Raw genomic sequence first — 20,720 nt, forward strand, 5'->3', positions numbered from 1 at the left:
GTTCCTTTTTTCCTTCCCAAGAGGTATGGTCTTGGAGCTGTGATGATCCTTCAAATTTTTCGATGATCAATGATTGGGTTAGAATCTATGTTATGATCAAGAGATCTTGGGAAGGACTCTATCACTTGAAAGTTGAGATAACCACATGTATGAATGTAGATATTTTGGGACAATGTTTGGTGCCATGTGTGATCTATTTTAGAAGCGAATGTTTGAGAATTTGTAGGAGTGATGGTGTGATTGAAAGGAATAGAGCCTCTAGAGGGTATGGCCTTTTTAGTGACCCAATCCACCTCAATGCTGGCTTCTCAGTGAATTTGATTGAATTTATTTGAATTGATCCAATTTAAAATAAGAAGTTATTGATATAGGAGGAGAAGGTTTGGTTATGTGCCCTTTTCTCACCCAAGAGGTATGGTCTAGGAGTTGTGACCATCCTTAAAATCTCTCAGAGCTGAATGATTGGATTAGATATATAATGTGATTGAGAGATCCCGGGAAGTGTAATACTCCTAGTTGGATCCCCATAATAGAAATGTAAATGTATTCAAGGCGAGAGGGTGGGAGATGAACAAGGTAGTATGTACATATATATTTAAAATTAATAAAAAACATCGTTGGTTGCAGATGAAGAGGGACAAAAACATGGGGGGCTATGTTTTTTTAAAAGAGGAAAGAAAGGGGCCCCAAGGAGAACAATTAAATAATTATTTATTCCTAAGCATGTGTTATTTACCTTGTATTAGTCTAAATCATATTGACCTTGGATTAGGCTCCAAGTGATATATGTGGGATTCTTAAGAAGCCACATGGTGAATTGTGAGCATGCATATATATTACATGACTTCTGGTTATGAAAGGGATGTCCATCATTCTATGGGAAGCCTTTGGGAAGAGCCTATGTTACCATGACAGTAACAAAATTCTGGTTAAGCCGATAAAATGCAGAAAGAGGAAGAATATTTTTTTATAATCAGTCATGCTCGGAAGCCAATCTAATCCAAGCTTGTTGTTGGACCATTTAACCTTGATTGTGGTAAGTTAATATTGTTTAAATCAAAACATGGGTGTTTGTATTTTTCACAGATATGGAGATCATAATAAGCAAGCATGATTCTCGACAACCTTGTAAGAAATCATATCTTATGTGGAGAACAATTATATGGAAAATGTTACATGTTTGTTGCCTTGTTTTTGTCTCATCCATATTAGTAATGTGTTAGAACCTGGGCGAGCTGAGAAATATTGAGATCCAGACACTGTTTCTCTTCATTTTGTTTTGTCTCATTAACAAATTGGGGACTGTGAGATGTAGTTTGCATCACGTGTGTTATTTTAAGCAAAACACTATATATATAGACAATATATTTTATTGGGTTCTGGATGGCATATGGATTTTGTCAAGCCTTACTGGGACATGATATTTTGATGAATGTTTAGAAACATTTCAGAGTACATTTTTATTCTACCATTACAAGTGCACACATTTTTATTTCATGTATGCACTACTTCATTTATTTTATTTCAGTAAGTAGCTCTCTTGAAAACGATTGAGGAATGGTATAAAACTTGACTTATAGGAACTTGTTATTTTATTCTTAATAGGAAGAAGGATGGGTGGTTTTTCGTGCCTCCAAGGAACTATTTATTGCATAGAAAAAAGCTAGTGATAGGGACGTCTCTACAAATTCATATTGCTATGAATTCGATCAGAATAGTTCATTACCTGATTTAGATTCACTGGATATGAAGCTCCCTCTATAATTAGATCACCAAAAATTTGTTTACCAACTGAAAACAGGAGATGGACCCAACTCAAGCATAACCCATTTTTGCAACTTCCTCAAATGGAGAGATCGAAGCTTCCCTACAATATTGCCAATTCATCCTCCATCTCGGAATAGGTGTGAATACTTCATGACATGTTTATTGGAATTTGAAAACATGGAGATGATTTTACCACACTCAACGTGTACAAGGCTTAATGATCAACAACAACTAGGTGCATTTTATGGTGATGAGCAGGCTTACACAAACTCGAGAATGTTAAATAAATACTGCATTAATGACTGTTGAATTGTGAAAGCTAGTAATGGAGGTTTTAACTTTGAATGTCACAATAGATTGAGAATTAGCCTATACCATGTTGCCAGGACCTATGTTAGATAGGATTGCCAATCAATTGTAGCTTTGAATGCATATACATTCTTACATTTTCTTTTCTTTTTATCAAGGAAGGCAATTCCAATTATACAAGGGAATTGAAATTGTGGAGCTAATCACTAGATATGAATTTAATTTTCTACCATATTTAAATTTGATTCAAACTTTTGGATTTATATGTTAAAGAGTAAACTCTCTTGTAGGATGGAGAAATCTTGAATATTTTTCTCTTGCCTCAAAATATGTCATGAAATGAAGTTCCAACCGAGGATCTTGCATATTCAAATTCAATGACATGAATGTATTTTCAACAAATATAAGTGTGTTGCCTTATTATTTTCATGTTTTCTTTCCAAAATTGTTAACTTTTGAAAAAAAATCATTAATATTTAAAATGACTTTACTATTAGCTTTAAGAAAGTATATTTTTTTATTTTTACCATAAAGAATGGAGACTTAAGGCAATTAAAATCTCTATTTGGGAACTCTCAATGTTGAAACCACCTTAAAAGAACATTTAAAATCATTTTGTTTATTTTTTTAAAATAATTTTTCATATTGTCTCTAGAGAGACAATAGTTGGAATTATGGACATATAGTCTCTATACAAACAATATGTTTTTACTCTCAGTGATAGTCCCTAAAGATATAAAAATGTAATTATCTCAAGAGACAAAAAAAAATGTGGGAGGAATCACTCCTTTTCAGATGCCCCTTATTGCACAACAATAATTAATCATTGTTTTAATAGAAGTCTTATATCCCTTACAAATACCCCCATGTCAATAACCATAAGGATCTTCGTGGTGGTGGAGTAAGCACATTGTTTTATGTTGATAGTATCATTATTATATGAATAATCAACCATCATATTAGTAACAAAATGCAAAAAGATACCTCACTCCAGTATCCATTAAAATTTCACCCATTTTAATAACTATAGGCATCATGGTATATTATAGATAGAACAAGCACATAATCCCTTGTGAATCATAAGTGGTGGGAGGCCCATTGTGAATTCCCATTAATAATGTTCCCCAAATAGAGTGCTCCAATCACTTGTGAATACCCTATTTACATAAGGATAAAGATCATGATATCTTGAAAGTGAAAACCCCATTGATTTACACAAAATTCATGATATATTAAAAATAAAATAAACACACAGTCCCATCATAATATAAAATTTCATTTTAAAAATAATTTGATAATTCCAGAAGAAAACACCATCAATAATCAATAATAAAGAAAAAATAAAATAACACTATCATAGTTTAGTTTACGTGTAGATATGTATTATTATTATTATTCAAATTTTGTATTTATTATTATTAACAAAATATATTAAAGCGAGAAAGCTAGGAAATAAAATTAAATATCATGAACATTTACGTGTATTCATCGAATTTTGAAATTTTTTATGATTAACTCAATAAACCGAAACCACCTCTTGCTGGTTTGACAGGTGAAGGTTTTCCCATTGTAGGGAAAAAACCGAAACCAAGAAAATAGACATAAATATCATGAATATGGGCTCATACTGAAGCCGCCAAATCAACCATGCCGAGTGGACCCTTTCATCTACATTACCCTTCCGTGTCAAGATTTACTAAGTATCTACAACTATGGAAATACTACTTGACTATTAAGATATAGAAACCAGAGAACCCAAAACTATCCAAGGACTGAGATTGATGCTTGAGAGGGAGAGTTTACTATCAATCTTGACAAGGGAGATCCCATGGACTACATTAACCATCTTATGAAATTTAGCTGGTCCCTCATCACCCAACCACCCCTCCACTCACCCCTCAACATATGATAAAGTTGTTGAATGATGTCCCACGTTTTTTCATTAACCGATCCAAAGAATGGGGCCACATTGGAGTACTAATGGAGAGAATTAGAGGCTGAGTGCATATCCAAAAGCCACACTTAGTTGTAGATGGAGAACCAATCCCATTTGAAATGAGAATCTATTGATAAAGGATGAGAACATATGGACCTATTCCTTTTTTCCTTCCCAAGAGGTATGGTCTTGGAGCTGTGACGATCCTTCAAATTTTTCAGTGATCAGTGATTGGATTAGAATCTATGTTATGATCAAGGGAGCCTGGGAAGGACTCTATCACTTGAAAGTTGAGATAACCACATGTATGAATGTAGCTCTATTGGGATGATGTTTGGTCCCATGTGTGTTCTATTTCAAAAGTGAATGTTTGAGAATTTGTACGAGTGAGGGTGTGATTGAAAGGAACAGAGCCTCTAGAGGGTATGGCCTTTTTAGTGACCCAATCCACCTCAATGTTGGCTGCTCAGTGAATCTGATTGAATTTATCTGAATTGATCCCATTTAAAATAAGAATTTATTGATATAGGAGGAGAAGGTTTGATTATGAGCCCTTTTATCACCCAATAGATATGGTCTAGGAGTTGATACCATCCTTAAAATCTCTTAGAGCTTAATGATTGGATAAGATCTTTGATGTGATTGAGAGATCCTGGGAAGTGTAATACCCATAGTTGGATCCCCATAATAGAAATGTAAATGTATACAAGGTGAGAGGGTGGGAGCTGAACAAGGTAGTATGTAAATGTATATTTAAAATTAATAAAAAAAATATTGATTGTAGAAGAAGAGGGACAAAAACATGGGGGGCTATGATTCCATAAAAGAGGAAAGAAAGGGGCCCCAAGTAGAACAAAGACATAATTATTTATTCCTAAGCATGTGTTATTTACCTTGTATTATTCTAAATCATATTGACCTTGGATTAGGTTCCAAGTGAGATATGTGGGCTTCTTAAGAAGCCACATTGTGAATTGTGAGAATGCGTATATATTACATGACTTCTGGTTATGCAAGGGATGTCCATCATTCTATGGGAAGCCTTTGGGAAGACCCTATGCTCCATGACTGTAACAAAATGCTAGTTAAGTCAATAAAATGCAGAAAGAGGAAGAATTTTTTTTTTTATAACCAGTCATGCTCGGAAGCCAATCTATTACAAGCTTGTTGTTGGACTATTTAGTCTTGATTGTGGTCAATTAATATTGTTTAAATCAAAACATGAGATGTGTTTGGATTTTTCACAGATATGGAGATGAGAATAAGCAAGCATGATTCTCAATAATCTTGTAAGAAATCATATCTTACGTGGAGAACAATTATATGGAAAATGTTACATGTTTGTTGCCTTGTTTTTGTCTCATCCATATTAGTAATGTGTTATAACTTGGGTGAGATGAAAAATATTGAGATCCTGACACCGTTTCTCTTCATTTTGTTTTGCCTCATTAACAAAGTGGGGACTGTGAGATGTAGTTTGCATCAGGTGTGTGTTTTTAAGAAAAACATTGTATATCTAGACAATATATTTGATTTGGTTCTGGATGGCATATGGATTTTGTTGAACCTTACTGGGGGATGATCTATTGATGAATGTTTCTAAAATTTTCAGAGAACATTTTTATTCTACCATAACGAGTGCACAAATTTTTATTTCATGTATGCACTACTTCATTTATTTTATTTCAGTAAGTAGCTCTCTTGAAAATGGTTGAGGAATGTTATAAAACTTGAATTACAGGAATTTATTATTTTATTCTTAATAGGAAGAAGGATGGGTGGTTTGTTGTGCCTCCAAGGAACGATTTACTGCGTAGAAAAAAGCTAGTGATAGGGACGTCTCTATAACTTCAACTTGCTATGAAGTTGATCAGAATAGTTCATTATTTGAATTAGATTCTCTAGATATGAAGCTTCCTCGACAACTAGATCACCACAAATTTGCTTACCAATTGCAACAATTCTCAGGCTTCAAACAGGAGATGGACCCAACTCGAGCAGAACCCATTTCTACAACTTCCTCAAATGGAGAGCCCAAAACTTCCATACAATATTATCAATTCATCCTCCACCTCGGAATAGGCATGAATAATCCATGACACGTTTATTGGAATCTTCAAACATGGAGATGCTTTTACCACAACCAACGTGTACAAGGCCTAATGATCAACAACAACAAGGTGCATTTTATGGTGATGAGCAGGTCTACATGGACTCAAGAATGTTAAATAAATACTGCATCAATTACTGTCGAATTGTGCAAGCTAGTAATGGAGGTTTTAACTTTGTAGGTTACAATAGATTGAGAATTATCCTATACCATGTTGCCACGACATGTATCAATTTTACAACTTTTGTAAAACCTTCATCAAGACAAGATTTCCAATCAATTGCAAATTCGAATGCATGTACATTATTACGATTTTTTGTTATCAAGGAAGCCAATTCCAATTATACAAGGGTATTGAAATTGTGGAGCAAATGAATTTAATTTTCTACCATATTTAAATGTGATTCAAACTTTTGGATTTATATGTTAAAGCATAAACTCTCTTGTAGGATGGAGAAATCTTGAACATTTTTCTCTTGCCTCATAATATTTCATGAAATGAAGTTCCTACTGAGGATCTTGCATATCCAAATTCAATGACATGAATGTATTTTCAACAAATATAAGTGTGCTACCTTATTATTTTTAGGGTTTCTTTCCAAAATTGTTAACTTTTGAAAAAAAAATCATTAAGATTTAAAATGACTTTGCTGTTAGCTTTAAAAATGTAGATTTTTTCTTTTATTTTTTTTTCCACAAAGAACAAATATTTAAGGTAATTAAAATCTCTATTTAGGAACTCTGAATGTTGAAACCACCTTAAAAGAACATTTTTAATCATTTTGTTTGTTTTTTAAAAATAATTTTTCATGTTGTCTCTAGAGAGAGAATAGTTGGAAATATGGACATATAGTCTCTATAGAGGCAATATGTTTTTAATTTAAGCTATTGTCCCTAAAGATATAAAAATGTAATTATCTCAAGTGACAAAAAATGAAATTTTCTCTAAAGAGGCAATAATTCTTGCGTGCTTTTATAGAGACAATAATAATATGTATTCTATATTGTCTTTATATGGATAATTTTTCGAGACTATAATTTGAGACAATTGCTTAAAGACAAAATTTAAGACAATATATAGATTTCATTTTGTGGCAATTTAGACAATTGGCTAGAAAATTGTCTTAAATATTGTCTTAAAACGTGGTACATGTAATGTGATGGCCTCACAAGGAGAGATATTTGGAGTAATATATAACATTATTTCATCTCGAGAGTAAAATTTTAGGAGATTCTATCATATTAATCTGAATATAAGGGTATATGTGCATGTTTTTCTTGGTTTTGAATTCCATGCCTAGGTGAGAGTCAATCTGGGAGAGACTAGCTAGGGAGAACTAAAAGGAAGAATGTCTCTTGAAAGTGTGCCAGTGCATCCAATCCCTTTGGTAAAACATATTGTGGTTCAATTTTTTTTGTTTATGAGTTGAGTGTGTCATTCCTTCGAATATTTGTATTTCTGCAAAGTTATTTTGAAATGAAAAATTTAATTCAAAATTAAAGTAGGAATTCCCATCTCATCGTAGAGTAATGCAAAACTTCATCCAATTAGTCCTTGCCCATTCGTCGAATGGGGGATATAGCTAGGGTAAAGAGTGGGATCAGTGTCAGAATGTTTTGAAATCCCAACCATCTTCAAGGACCGAAGGAATTCCATGAGAATTCAATGGAAACATTCCTAGTTGAGAGTCGACTAATCGAGAGTCAACTAGTTGACCTCGTTATTTTACGATTGAAAATAAATGGTCTGTGAGGCCAAACCAAAGCCCAGTGGGACCCAGTTGAATTTTTTGGTCTTATATAAGTTGGAATTATTTTAAACAGGCATAGTTTAACTGACCCCCCTAACCACTCTTTGTTGGACCAGGAAATTTGTTCAGTGGAACATTAAGGTTATATTTTTTTTGTTTGGCATAAAGAAATAAAACAAAAGGTTCCCTGTATTTTGTTATTTTAATTTATTTTTGAAATGAGTCACAAAACACTTTTGTTGAGCCACATAACAGTTAGCAAAGAATGACCTTCCTCATGTCTTTAGGATTTGGTACAATTTATGCTCAAAGGTATGACATTAAGGCTACTTAGATTAGAAGAATGACATCCAACCTGCATATCAAATCCATGAATATAAAGGTCTATATTTTTCTAACATTTTTTTCAGTGGTGAAGGGTGAAATTGTATATCTATATGTTCAATGAAATGGATTTATAGCAGTAGATTATATACCTTGAGATATGTCACAATACTTCTAGTTCTAAGATCTAGATCCCTTGTTCTTTGCCACAAGTTGATGTTGTTGAAGAAACATGGCCTATCATTATATCATGGTAAGGAAACAATTCAAGCTCTTACCTAGGCTCTAATTACGTCAATTTTGATGCCCAACATTCAACAATATGCAATATCAAACTCTAGCTTATTTTAGCATGAATATTTTCACAGTTGATAACTTGATGAGGTTGAATATTTCTAGTAAACTCTAGCTTAAATTTTTTTTCTCCAAATCACTAGCATAAGGATGTTTCTATCTTATGATTCCCTATAGCTTGTTTCCTTCTTATTGAATGTTTGTGGATTTGGAAGATAGGTTTTATCACATGAGAACTAGGCAATTACAAGTCATGGGAAATAACACTACAAATAACACTATCATAGTTTAGTTTACGTGTAGGTATGTATTATTATTATCATTCAAATTGTGTAGGTATGTATTATTATCATTATTAAAGTTTTGAATTTATTATTATTGATAAATATTAAGAAAGGGTGAAACCTAGGAAATAATATTAAATATCATGAACATTTACATGTAGATTCATGGAATTTTGAAATTTTTTAGGATTAACTCAATAAACGGAAACCACATCCTGTTGGTTTGACAAGTGAAGGTTTTCCCATTGGGAAAAAACCGAAACAAAAGAAATAGACAAAAATATCATTGTAAGGAAAAAACCGAAACCAAAGAAATAGACATAAATATGATGAAGATGGGCTCATACCGAAGCCGCCGACTCAGTCGTGGTGAGTGGTACATTACCATTATATCAAAAAATTCACACCACATTCACAAGTTGTGCCCACATAACTTACCCTTACAATCATATAAGTAAATACAAAGTTGCGATCACTAACAAGCAGATTCTTGACCTTCTAATCGGGGGTGCAGTGAGCATACCGAAGCCACCGACTCAACCTTGCCAAGTGTGGTTCCAATCATATAAGTAAATACAAAGTTGTGATCACTTGTTTACCACAAATGGATTCTTGAGCTTGACCTTCTCAGGTCGTCGAAGCTTCTGACCATGACGACGAGCAGTAGAAGTGAAAGTATCATAAACCTGCAGAAAGGACGGGCTATTGTCAATAGGGCCAAGAAAGACAAATATATGGTTGATCTGGAAGAATGTTGGGCTTTTATTTACAAAGTTATCCTATAGCTGAGTAGCCGGTTGGAAGAAGATGTCAACTTTGAGGTGGTTGTGGACGAGAGAGTGGTTATTTACAGCACCGTCTACAATATGTGCAGTCACCATAACCAAATTTATCAGAGACAACTCTATAATAGATATGAGGATTGCATTAAAGAGTACATCACCTTTATGGTTTTACCGAATTTGAGGGAACAAAATGATATTCAGGTGTTGTTGAGAGAACTTGTGAAACACTGGAAAATTTTCAAGGCGATGCTCCATTATATGCAGGTTGTTTTCTTCGAATATTTAGATCGCTACTTCACTGATAAGCATCGTGTTCCTTCAGTCAGAGAAGTTGGAATCATGTACTTCTGAGACGCGGTTTTGGGGAAAATGAGAAATAATGTGAAGAAAGTAGTGATTGTTCTTATTGACGAAGAGAATGAAGGAGAGACAGTTAGAAATGAGACTCTTTTGAAGGATGTTGTGGCCATTTTTCTAGAGGTTCACATGGATTTATATACAAATGTTTTTGAAGTGGCCATGTTGGAACATACTGGAGATATCTATTCTCAGAAGGCTGCTTCATGGTTTTTAGAAAATTCCTATACAGACTATATGTCAAGGGTAGATGAATATGTGATACACTAGAAGGAAATAGTTGCCAGATACTTGCCAGAGTTGCTAGATATTTGTGAGCAAAAGCTATTTCACAAACTGAAAAATGTACTGTTTTCACGTTACATGACACATTTTGTTCCATAACTGAGCGAAAATAGCCAAGAGCTATACGAGGTAGAGAAAAGAGAGAGGATATTTGCACTATAACAACCCATGGACCACAGACCATACTTCTTTGAATTTAGAGCATCCTCACCTTCCAGTTGAGTTTTTCTCCCAAAAGGGTTTCCAAGAGAAAATAGTGTGACTCATGTGTGTGTGAAATTTGATTTTTTTGTCCTCCTTCTTTTGCATAGTTTTTATTTACATGTGTGCACTATTCACAATAAAATCAACATATCTAGAAACATAGTAAAACTTTAGATTTTAAATATTATATTAGCATATATGTTGTGAAAAATTGTCCAGTGGAGTATCCATAGCAGTTTATGGATCATATTGGTATCAAAGACAAGTTTCTTTGGGTATTTTGTGGATATTTACAGGGGATCTAGATCGTCGGGGACAAAAATTGTACAACCCTAATCATGGCCACTGAATCTATGAATGACCATCGTGATCATGTAGAGGTGTGGTTTTCACGGTCAGAACAACAAGTTGCATATATAAATAGTAATGTAAACCTCCTCATGGAAACCCTGAGAAATAAACTTGGGATATTTGAAGAAGACGGGGGTTCAAATACAATGGACAAATAAGAAGGGGGATTAGGATATCAGGAATAAATGGAGGATCAACCAAAGAATGAACCTAGAAAATATCATCCTAGTTTAAGTGTCATGAATCAATCACAGTCCCTAGTTAAAATGGAAGAAAATGTCGATATCAAGCCATACCAGGGCGAGATTGATGCTTTGAAGCTAAATCACTGGTTGTAGCAAATAGACTTTTTATTTTAGCATCCAACATAATAGATTTAGCTTTGAAGCTAAATCTAGGACTTTCCTTTCCTGCAAAATAGAATATATTTCCTTTAATTCCATTTTCCTTGCAGCAATATAGATTAGATTTAGTTGGTTGTCATTGTTCTTTACAATTTTTCAATATATTCCTTTCTATCATTTACTTTACAATAAAAATAGAATAGGTTTTCTTATTGTTATTTACCTTTTCCAAATTAGGATTGGAAACTTACCTAGATCTTTGTTCATTTGAATTTGTTTCATTTCCGTCTTTCACTTACATCAAAGTGATTCAAACTAGGAAGAGGAAGGTGTCTACTACACATACAGTCCCAACCCTCTTAAGTTTTTACAAACTTCAAGATGATAGTTTAAGTTGATAGTCATGTGAGTTTCAATGCTCTTGTTAGAATATTTGGGCTCATCAATTATATCTGCCATTAATGTTTTTTTTATTGATGAAGTATAACTAAATGTTGTTCTCCTTGATGTATGTGGAGTCATGTTTGGGAGCCCTTACATGTACATGTGAGATGCAATATTCATGTGGAGAGCTAACTAATATTAGCTTGTTAAGGATGGAAAAGTGCTCATCATCAATGCACACAAAGGAAAGTTGAAAACTTTGCAAGTGTCGACCAAGCCAATAGATTGATAACTTCTAGAAAGAATTATGTTTTATTGTTTTTAAGTCAAAGCCAATATGTATAAGAGTCTGTAAGAGGCAAGACATTCCTTGAGGGGTGTAATAATAAATAGAAAAAAAATTAAAATAGTTGCTACAGGCATACATGGATGTGTTCCAAGATCCTAAAGGATTGCCACCTAATAGGGAAGTGGAGAATGACATACATATTTTTCTAGAATCCCCATTACCAAACATTTGACTGTATGGGTAGTCTATTTTAGAAGCAAGTTAGGTGAAGAAACAATTGTAGTGGCTACTAGAACATGTTTTCATTCGACCATTTACATCACCATGTGGGCCACCTATCATCATTGTGCCAAAGAAGGACAAGACGTGGAGGATGCGTAAAGATTACAAGGCATTGAATAAAATCTTGCTCAAGAATAGATACCTCCTGCCTAAGATAGATGATCTATTGAAGCAGTTGCAGTAAGAAAAATACTTTGCCAAGATGGACTTAAAGTTTGGCTATCACCAGGTTAGAGTCAAAGAAGAAAATAACTGGAATACTTTCTTTAAAACTAGGAAAGGTTTGTATGCATAGTTAGTCATGGAACTTGGATTATGCAATGCACTATCTAGGTTTATGTGATTAATTAATGATGCACCGTGCCCTTTATATATTCACTTGTCATTGTCTATTTGGATGATATATTGTCATATAGTGCTACCTGTGAGGAGAACATCTTACATTTGACATAAATGTATTTGAAACATTAAAGAAGCACCAAATACTAGCAAATATCATGAAGTGTGAGTTTGCATGATAGTCTTTGGTGTATCTCCGGTATGTGATAGGTGGAGAAGAGATAAAGATAGATCTTTCCAAGATGGAGGTCATCATGAAATGGTCAATTCCTTCTAATATATCTGAGGTCACGAGTTTCATTGGGGAATAACAGTACCTAAGTAAATTCATAGCCTTATTTTCAATGGTAAAAACACCACTCCACACCATAAAAACAAGTGGTAAGTGCTTCCAGCAGGGAAGGGTAATCAAAGGCATTTCGAGGAGCTAAGGAAAAAAAAAAATCAAGCGTAAGTTATAGCATTACCAAACTTCATTATCACTTTGAAGTGGAGACAATGGGAGTGGGTATGCTATGGGAGCAGTATTTATGCAGGGAGGAAGCCCTGTATGTTAACATTATGAAGTGTTTCATAGGGTAATTCTTAAATATGCTACCTACGAGGAGGAGCTCTATGCCCTGGTGCAAGGAATAAAGAAGTGGAAGCACTATCTTATGGGAAAGGAGATATTAAGCCACACATATCACTAGCCATTACAGTCCTTAGAGGCCCGGGGCAAGCTACAACAGTCTAGGAATTACAAGTGGATTTCATTTTTATAGTAGTTTCAATTGGTAATCAAGTATAAGAAGGGAAACATAAAAAAGTTGCTTGACATGCTTTCAAAATAGCCCACATCATAGATCACAACTTTGAGGACTATTATGGACATGGAGCCATTCACCCATGATGCATACAAAGAACCATATTCAAAAGATGAGGGATTAAAGGATGTGTTTTAGCAGTCATAGAGTTAGAGTCATGTGCATGATGGTGACAACACTATTGACTACCATCTCCAACTGGATAAGCTCTGTGTTCCTAAATGTGATATATTGTAGCCAGTTAGATATGATCACACCTCCAAGGTTTTTGGGCACTTTGGTATAGGGAAGACTGTGGTCAACTTGCATAGGTATCTGTATTGTCCCAAGATGCAAGAGAAAGTAGCTACATTCATAAGATGATGCATGCTTTGTTGTACTAGCAAGCCTAACAAGCCTAGCAATCAGAAATAATGTTTATATAATATGTTACCTATAACTACTCGTTCTTGGAAAATATTTTCCATGGACATTGTTGGAGGTTTACCAACAAACTTGAAGGGACATGGCTACCTATTTGTGGTAGTTCAAATACCATCAATGGGAAATAAGCAACAAGTTCTTTGGATAGGTTTGGGTGCACTTTTGGATACCAATGAGCATGATTTCAAATAGGGATACAAGATTTCTCTCTGCATTTTTTTTTACAGTGTGGGAGAAGATGGACATGAAGTTGAAGATATATACAACATTCCATCCTCAGAGATATGGGAAGACATAAGTAGTCAACAGGAATTTAGTGCAGCTTCTAAGGGTATACAATAGGGAGAATTCGGATACCTAGGATGAAATATGGTATATATATAATATTATTACAATAAATCAATCCATACTTATGTAGGAAAATCCCTATTTTAAATATGTTTTAGATACTTTTCGTCTTCACCTCTCGATATTACATATGGGCAGTAGGGAGGAGTGAGGGAAGTTATTACAAGATACACATTAACAGCTCAAAAAATTATAGATAAGATTAGGAATATCCATCTACATGTACAAGATACACTACAAAAGTCACAAGATAAATATAAGGCTAGGAATGATCAACACAGAATAGAGAAAACGTTCAATCTGGGAGAACGAGTATGGATATAGTTGAATAAGGTGAGGTTGTAGAGGCCTCATAAGAAAATAAAGTCTCTAAGGTATGATCCTTTTGAGATACCAAAAAATGTGGGTGATAATGCATATCGACCTAGTTTACCACCATATATGCACATTTACCAAATTGTGAATGTAGAGAGTTTGAAACTCTTGAGCCTTCCATGCTAGATTAGGAAGAGGAACAAATTGTAGTTTCTGTCAGGAATTTGGCATCGGATGCTTAGGAAAAGTTGATGGAAGATACAATTTTATAGAAGAGGTCCATAACTATAAGACAAGAGTAGCATAACCTTTTGAATATTAGGACAAAATGACAACTTCCACGCAAGGTTAAATGGTACACAAGATAGAAGGTGGAGGAAAAATTTCCTCACCTCATTTAGTAGAAGATTTTGGGAACCAAAATTCCACCAAAATGGGGAGGTGTGGTATTTATTTCATAATTATATTGTTTTTCATACATCTCGATGCACTCAGAGTGGGAAAAGTGGAGGATTCGACTCAAGGAACCATTGTTACCAACAGGGCCCAGTTTGGAAAAACAAGGTCTGAAACCTTTCAAGAGTGTTTTGAGGCATCAAATGACATTTTTTGGGGGTAAAACATTTCCACTTACGTACCACACCTTTCCATGTTATTATACACCTAGATATCTTCCCAAGGATGTTGCGTCAACCCCCATTATTCATGGAAAAGGGGATATCCATGTGATTATGATGTAAAAGACTCTATAAGAGTATATGTTCTAACTCTGGTTAAGATTTGAGGTATTCAAACTTAACCACTAGCAGGCTATCAGTCTATGATATAACTAGACTACTAGGAGGAAAAGGGATTCCATTCTTTTGAGTGCATTTGTTCCATATCTAAGTAAAAATAATCAAGAGGGATAGGAGGTAGAGCGCACAGAGAGGATTTGTGCACTATAGCAAACCATAGGCCATAATTCTTTATACTTGTAGCAATATCTAGACAGAGAAAGAGGGTGGATCAGGCTCACCCTTTGGCTAGGTTTTTATCCTAAAAGGGTTTCCCAGAGAAAATATTATGTCTTGTGTGTGTGTGTGTGTGAAACTTATTTTTCTCTCTATTTTTTTTATAATTTTAATTTCAATGCATTCACTATTCACAATAAAATCTACAGATCTAGAAATATAATAAAATTGTAATAATTTTAACTATCACATTTTAAATATAATATTATCAAATCTGTTGTGACAAATTGTGTAATGGAATATCCACGAAAGTTTATGGATCATATTGGTATCAATGTTAGGTTTCATTGTGTATTTTGTGGATATTTTGAGTGGAATAGATCAGTGAGGCCCAAAATTCTTAAAATTGTAATCGTGATTGGAAAATTTGTGAATGGCCCTCATGGTCCTGTAGAGGTCAGATTTTTGCGACTGGAACAACAAGGCACAAATATACATCGCAATGTAAACGCCCTCATGGAATCCTAGAGATATAAGCTTGGGATATTATGAGAAGATGGGGCTTCAAATGCAAACGATAAGTCAAAAGGTGGATCATGAGATCGAGAAGAAACAAAGAATCAACGAAAGAAGGAACTCGAAAAATATCAACCTAGTTCGAGTGTCATGAATCAATCACAATCCCTATTTAAAATGGAAGTAAAGGATGACATCAAGCCATACCATGGTGAGATTGATGCTATGAAGTTGAATCAATGGTTGTAGCAATTGGAAGTTTATTTTAGCATCCCTCAAAGTGAGGAAGAACTGAAGATGTTATTTGTGTGATTCCAATTAGAGGGTCATGCACTAACTTGGTGGGAATGACACACGAAGACCCTAAGGTTAGAGAGAGATCTTCTAGCGACTAAGTGGAAGGACTGCAAAATCCTCATCAAGTCACAATTTTATCTTGTTGGGTCATAGAGGACTAATGGATCCAGTGGCACTACTTCAGTCATAATTTAGGGAAATGTGTGTAGGAGTACACCATAAAGTTGAGAAATATGGACATAATGTTTGGTATCTCCAAAAATAACCCAAACATTCTTCTTAAATATTTAGAGGTTTTGCACCACCATCTGTGGGAGAAAGTGATGTTCACCAAATCAGTGGATGAGGCTTGCGTGCAAGCAGAGTACTTGGAGAACACAGGCCTAAAGAGAGTGAAATGAAGTAGGTCAAAGAAAAAGGAGAAATAGGACACCTCTTAGGAGGGGAAGAAGAAGTAAAAATTAGGAAAATATAAAAATATGGCAGCCACAACACACCAGTACAATTATCCCAACAACCATTGCAACAATGATGGCCACATATAGTAGAAATGGTAGGAGTTGCATCTAGAGTTGAACATAAAGAATAAAAAGAAAGATAATAAGAAGAAGAAGATCAAGGCCACTGATTTAAACAACCAATTTGAAAGCAACTCAAATGTGGTTGGCAAGATCATTTCTACATTAGTGTAGAAGGAGGTGAATCTTAGTAGCCTTTAGCAACAGGAAGAGAAAAAAATGACCGAACTCTTCCATATAAAGATATATGTTAAGAAGACCAGTATTGATGCTTTGTTTTACTCAAGATCGCAGAAAAATTTCACTGCAGTAGATTTGGTCAAGAATTTGGGGTTGGAAGTTCATGATCATCCAAAGCCATATCTACTAGGAAGGTAAATAAGTATATAGAGTTGAAGGTACAAAAATGGTGCAATATTAGATTTTCCATTAGTGCTGATTTTATTTATGATGTAGAACTAGATGTGGTTCCCATTGATATATGTGGAGTTGTGTTTGGGAGTCCCTACATGTACATGTTAGATGCAATACTTATATAGAGAGCCAACTATTATGGCTCGTTAAGGATGGAAAATAATTCATGATCAACGTGCAGAAAGGAAAGTATGAAATTTCACTAGTAAGTGCCATCTAAACTAAGAAATTGGTTAGTTCCAGCAAGAAGTATGTTTTTTGTTGTTTTTAAGAGAAAGTGAGATTGTAGAAGAGTCACTAAGAGGAAAGGCATCTCAAGAGGGTTGTACTAAGGAAAAAAATAAAAACTGGAAGAATTTCTACAGGCGTATAGGGATGTGTTTTGAGAGCCTAAAGGACTACTATTTAAGAGGGAAGTGGAGCACGAAATATAGCTTTCATTAGACTCCCTATTGCCAAACATTCGGTCGTACAAGAAGTCTGCTATAGAAGAAATTGAGGCGAAGAAATAGTTACAGTGGCTACTAGAACAGGGTGTCATTCGACTAAGTACATCACCATGTGGCTCACCAATCATCATTATGCCAAAGAAGGATGGGACTTGGTGGATGTGTATAGATTATAAGTCATTGAACAAAATCATGCTCAAGAATAGATACCCTCACCAAGGATAGATTATCTATTGGATCAGTTGCATCAAGAAAATTACTTCACCAATTAGGACTTAAAGGATGTATATCTCCAAGTCCAGGTTAAAGAAGAAGATACCCGGAAGACCACCTGCATAACCAGGCAAGTTTTCTATGAGTGGTTAGTCATGCCATTTGGCCTATGTAATGCATTAGAAACGTTAATGAGATTAATGAATGATGCATTTCACCCTTTTATAGATCCATTTATTACTGTTTATTTGGATTATATATTGGTATAATATGTTACCTAGGAGGAGCACATCTCACATTTGATGCATGTGCTAGAAAAATTAAAGAAGCACTAGTTGTTAGAAAATCTTAAGAAGTTTGAGCTTGCATGGAAATATTTGGTGTATCTAGGTTATGTGATAGGTGAAAGAGAGTTGAATATTGATCCTTCCAAGATGGATGCCATCATGAAATAGCTAGTGCCTACTAATATCTCTGAGGTCTGGATTTTCATTGGGGCAACACAGTACCTAAGGAAATTCATAGCCTCATTTTCAGTGGTAGTAGCATCACTCCACACCATAATGGCAAGTGGAAAGAGTTTCCATTGGAGAAAGGGTCAGCAGAGGGATTTTGAGGAGACAGATGAAATTGGGTATGCTATTGAAGCGGTCTTGATGTAGGGGGGAAGCTGTGCATGCTACCATTCTAAAGTATTTTATGGATCAATTCTTAACTACCCTACTAATGACAAGGGTCTATATGCCCCGGTGCAAGACATGAAGAAGTGGAAGCATTGTTTTATGGGAAATAAGACAATAATCCACATAGATTACCAATCATTACAGTACTTGAAGGCCCATAGTAAGCTACAACACACTAGGAATTACAAGTTGATGGGGCTTTTACAACAATTTCATTTGGTGATCAAGTATAAGAAGGGCATCCCAAAAAAATTTGGCTAACACGTTTTCAAGGCCACCCACATTAGATATCACAAATTTTGGGACTCTTATGCACATGGATTCATTCAACCATGATGCATGCAAAAGAATCATATTAAGAAGATGACAAATTCAATGAGTTGTTTCAACAGAGGCAGAGTCAGAGTCAGAGTCATGTGCATAATGGTGACAACATTGGTTACTACCATCTTTAGAATGGGTTACTCTATAATTTGGATAAGCTATGTGTTCCTAAAGTTTAGAGATTGTAGCTAATTAGAGAGGCTCACACCTCCAAGGTTGCAGGGAAATTTGGTGTAGGGAATATTGTGGCCAAGTTGTAGAGGTATGTGTATTGGCCCAAGATGAAAGAGATGGTAGATAGGTTCATAAGAGGATGCAGGCCTTGTTATATCAGGAAGCCTAGAGATAGAAAACATGGTCTATATCATGCCTTTAATATACCTACTTATCCATGGGAAATAATTTCCATAAAATGTTTTAGAGGTTTACCAACAACTAATAATGGACATGACTACCTCTTCGTGGTAGTTCATAGGTTGAACAAGATTTGTGTTCTAATACCCTATAAAAATACCATTAGTGGGTAGTAACCAACCAAATTATTCTTTGGATAAGTCTTGGTGCACGCTCCTATACCAAGGATCATGTTTCAAACAAGGATACAAGATTTCTTAGTGTATTCAGGAGTAGATTGTCGGAGATGGTCATGAAGTTGAATATATATACAACATTCCATCCACAAATAAATTAGTAGATAGAAGTAGTCAACGAGACTTTGGTGCATCTTCTAAGGGGATAAAACCATAAGTATCCAAAGACATAAGATTCAAATATGGTATATGTACATTATTTTTACAACAAAGAAATTCATACTTCTACAGGAAATCCCCCATTTGAAACATGTTTTAGATATTTGTGGCCTTCACCTTTGGATATTGCATATGGGTAGCAAGGAGGAGTGAAGGAATATCTTATAGGAGATCCCTCGAGGGCTGAAAATATTATAGAGAATATTACGCATATCCACCTATAGGTAAAAGAGACACACATAAGTGGCAAGAGAAATATAAGGCTAGGCATGATCAACATAGAATGAATAAATCATTCAACCTGGGGGACAAAGCATGGCTACAGTTGAACAAGGATATGTTTTAGGGACATGGTAAGAAAATCAAGTCTCTAAGGTATGGTACCTTTGAGATAATGGAAAAGGTGGGTTATAATGCCTATCGACTCATTTTAGTGCCATATATGTTCATTTACTTAGTTGTGAATCTAGAGAATATGAAACTCTATGAGTCTTCCATGGAACTCTATGAGTCTTCCATGGAACTCTATGAGTCTTCCATGTTAGAGAAAAAATAGCCAAGAGGTATACAAGGTAGAGAAAAAAGAGAGGATATTTGCACTATAACAACCCATGGGCTACATACCATACTTCTTTTTATTTAAAGCGACCTCACCTTCCAACAAAGTTTTTCTCTTGAAAGGGTTTCCGAGAGAAAATATTGTGCCTTATGTGTGTGTGAAAAAATATTTCTCCGTCCTCTTTTTTTTGCATAATTTTCATTTACATGCCTACATTATATCTACACCTCTAGAAATTTAGTAAAACTTAAATAGTGTAAAATTTTAGATTTTAAATATAATATTATCATATATGTTGTGAAAAATTGTCCAATGGAATACCCAGGGCAGTTTATGGATCATATTGGTATCAAAGCCAAGTTTCTTTGGGTATTTTGTGGATATTTACAGGGGATCTAAATCGTTGAGGACAAAAATCGTACAACCCTAATCATGGCCACTGAATCTATGAATGACCATCGTAATCCTGTATAGGTGTGGTTTTCACGACTAGAACAACAAGTAAAAGATATAAATCATAATGTAAACCTCCTCATGGAAACCCTGGGCAATAAACTTGGGATATTTGAAGAATATGGGGGTTCAAATACAGCGGAAAAATAAAAAGGAGGATTAGGATATCAGGAAGAAATGGAGGACCAACCAAAGAATGAAGCTAGAAAAGATCATCATAATTTGAGTGTTGTGAATCAATCACAATCCCTGCTTAAAATGGAAGAAAAGGTTAATATCAAGCCATATGAGGGCGAGATCGATGC

The sequence above is a fragment of the Pinus tabuliformis genome, chromosome Q (assembly GCF_031772625.1).
Source record: "Pinus tabuliformis cultivar Carrire ecotype Pingquan chromosome Q, CPIR1, whole genome shotgun sequence".
Lineage (NCBI taxonomy): Eukaryota > Viridiplantae > Streptophyta > Pinopsida > Pinales > Pinaceae > Pinus > Pinus tabuliformis.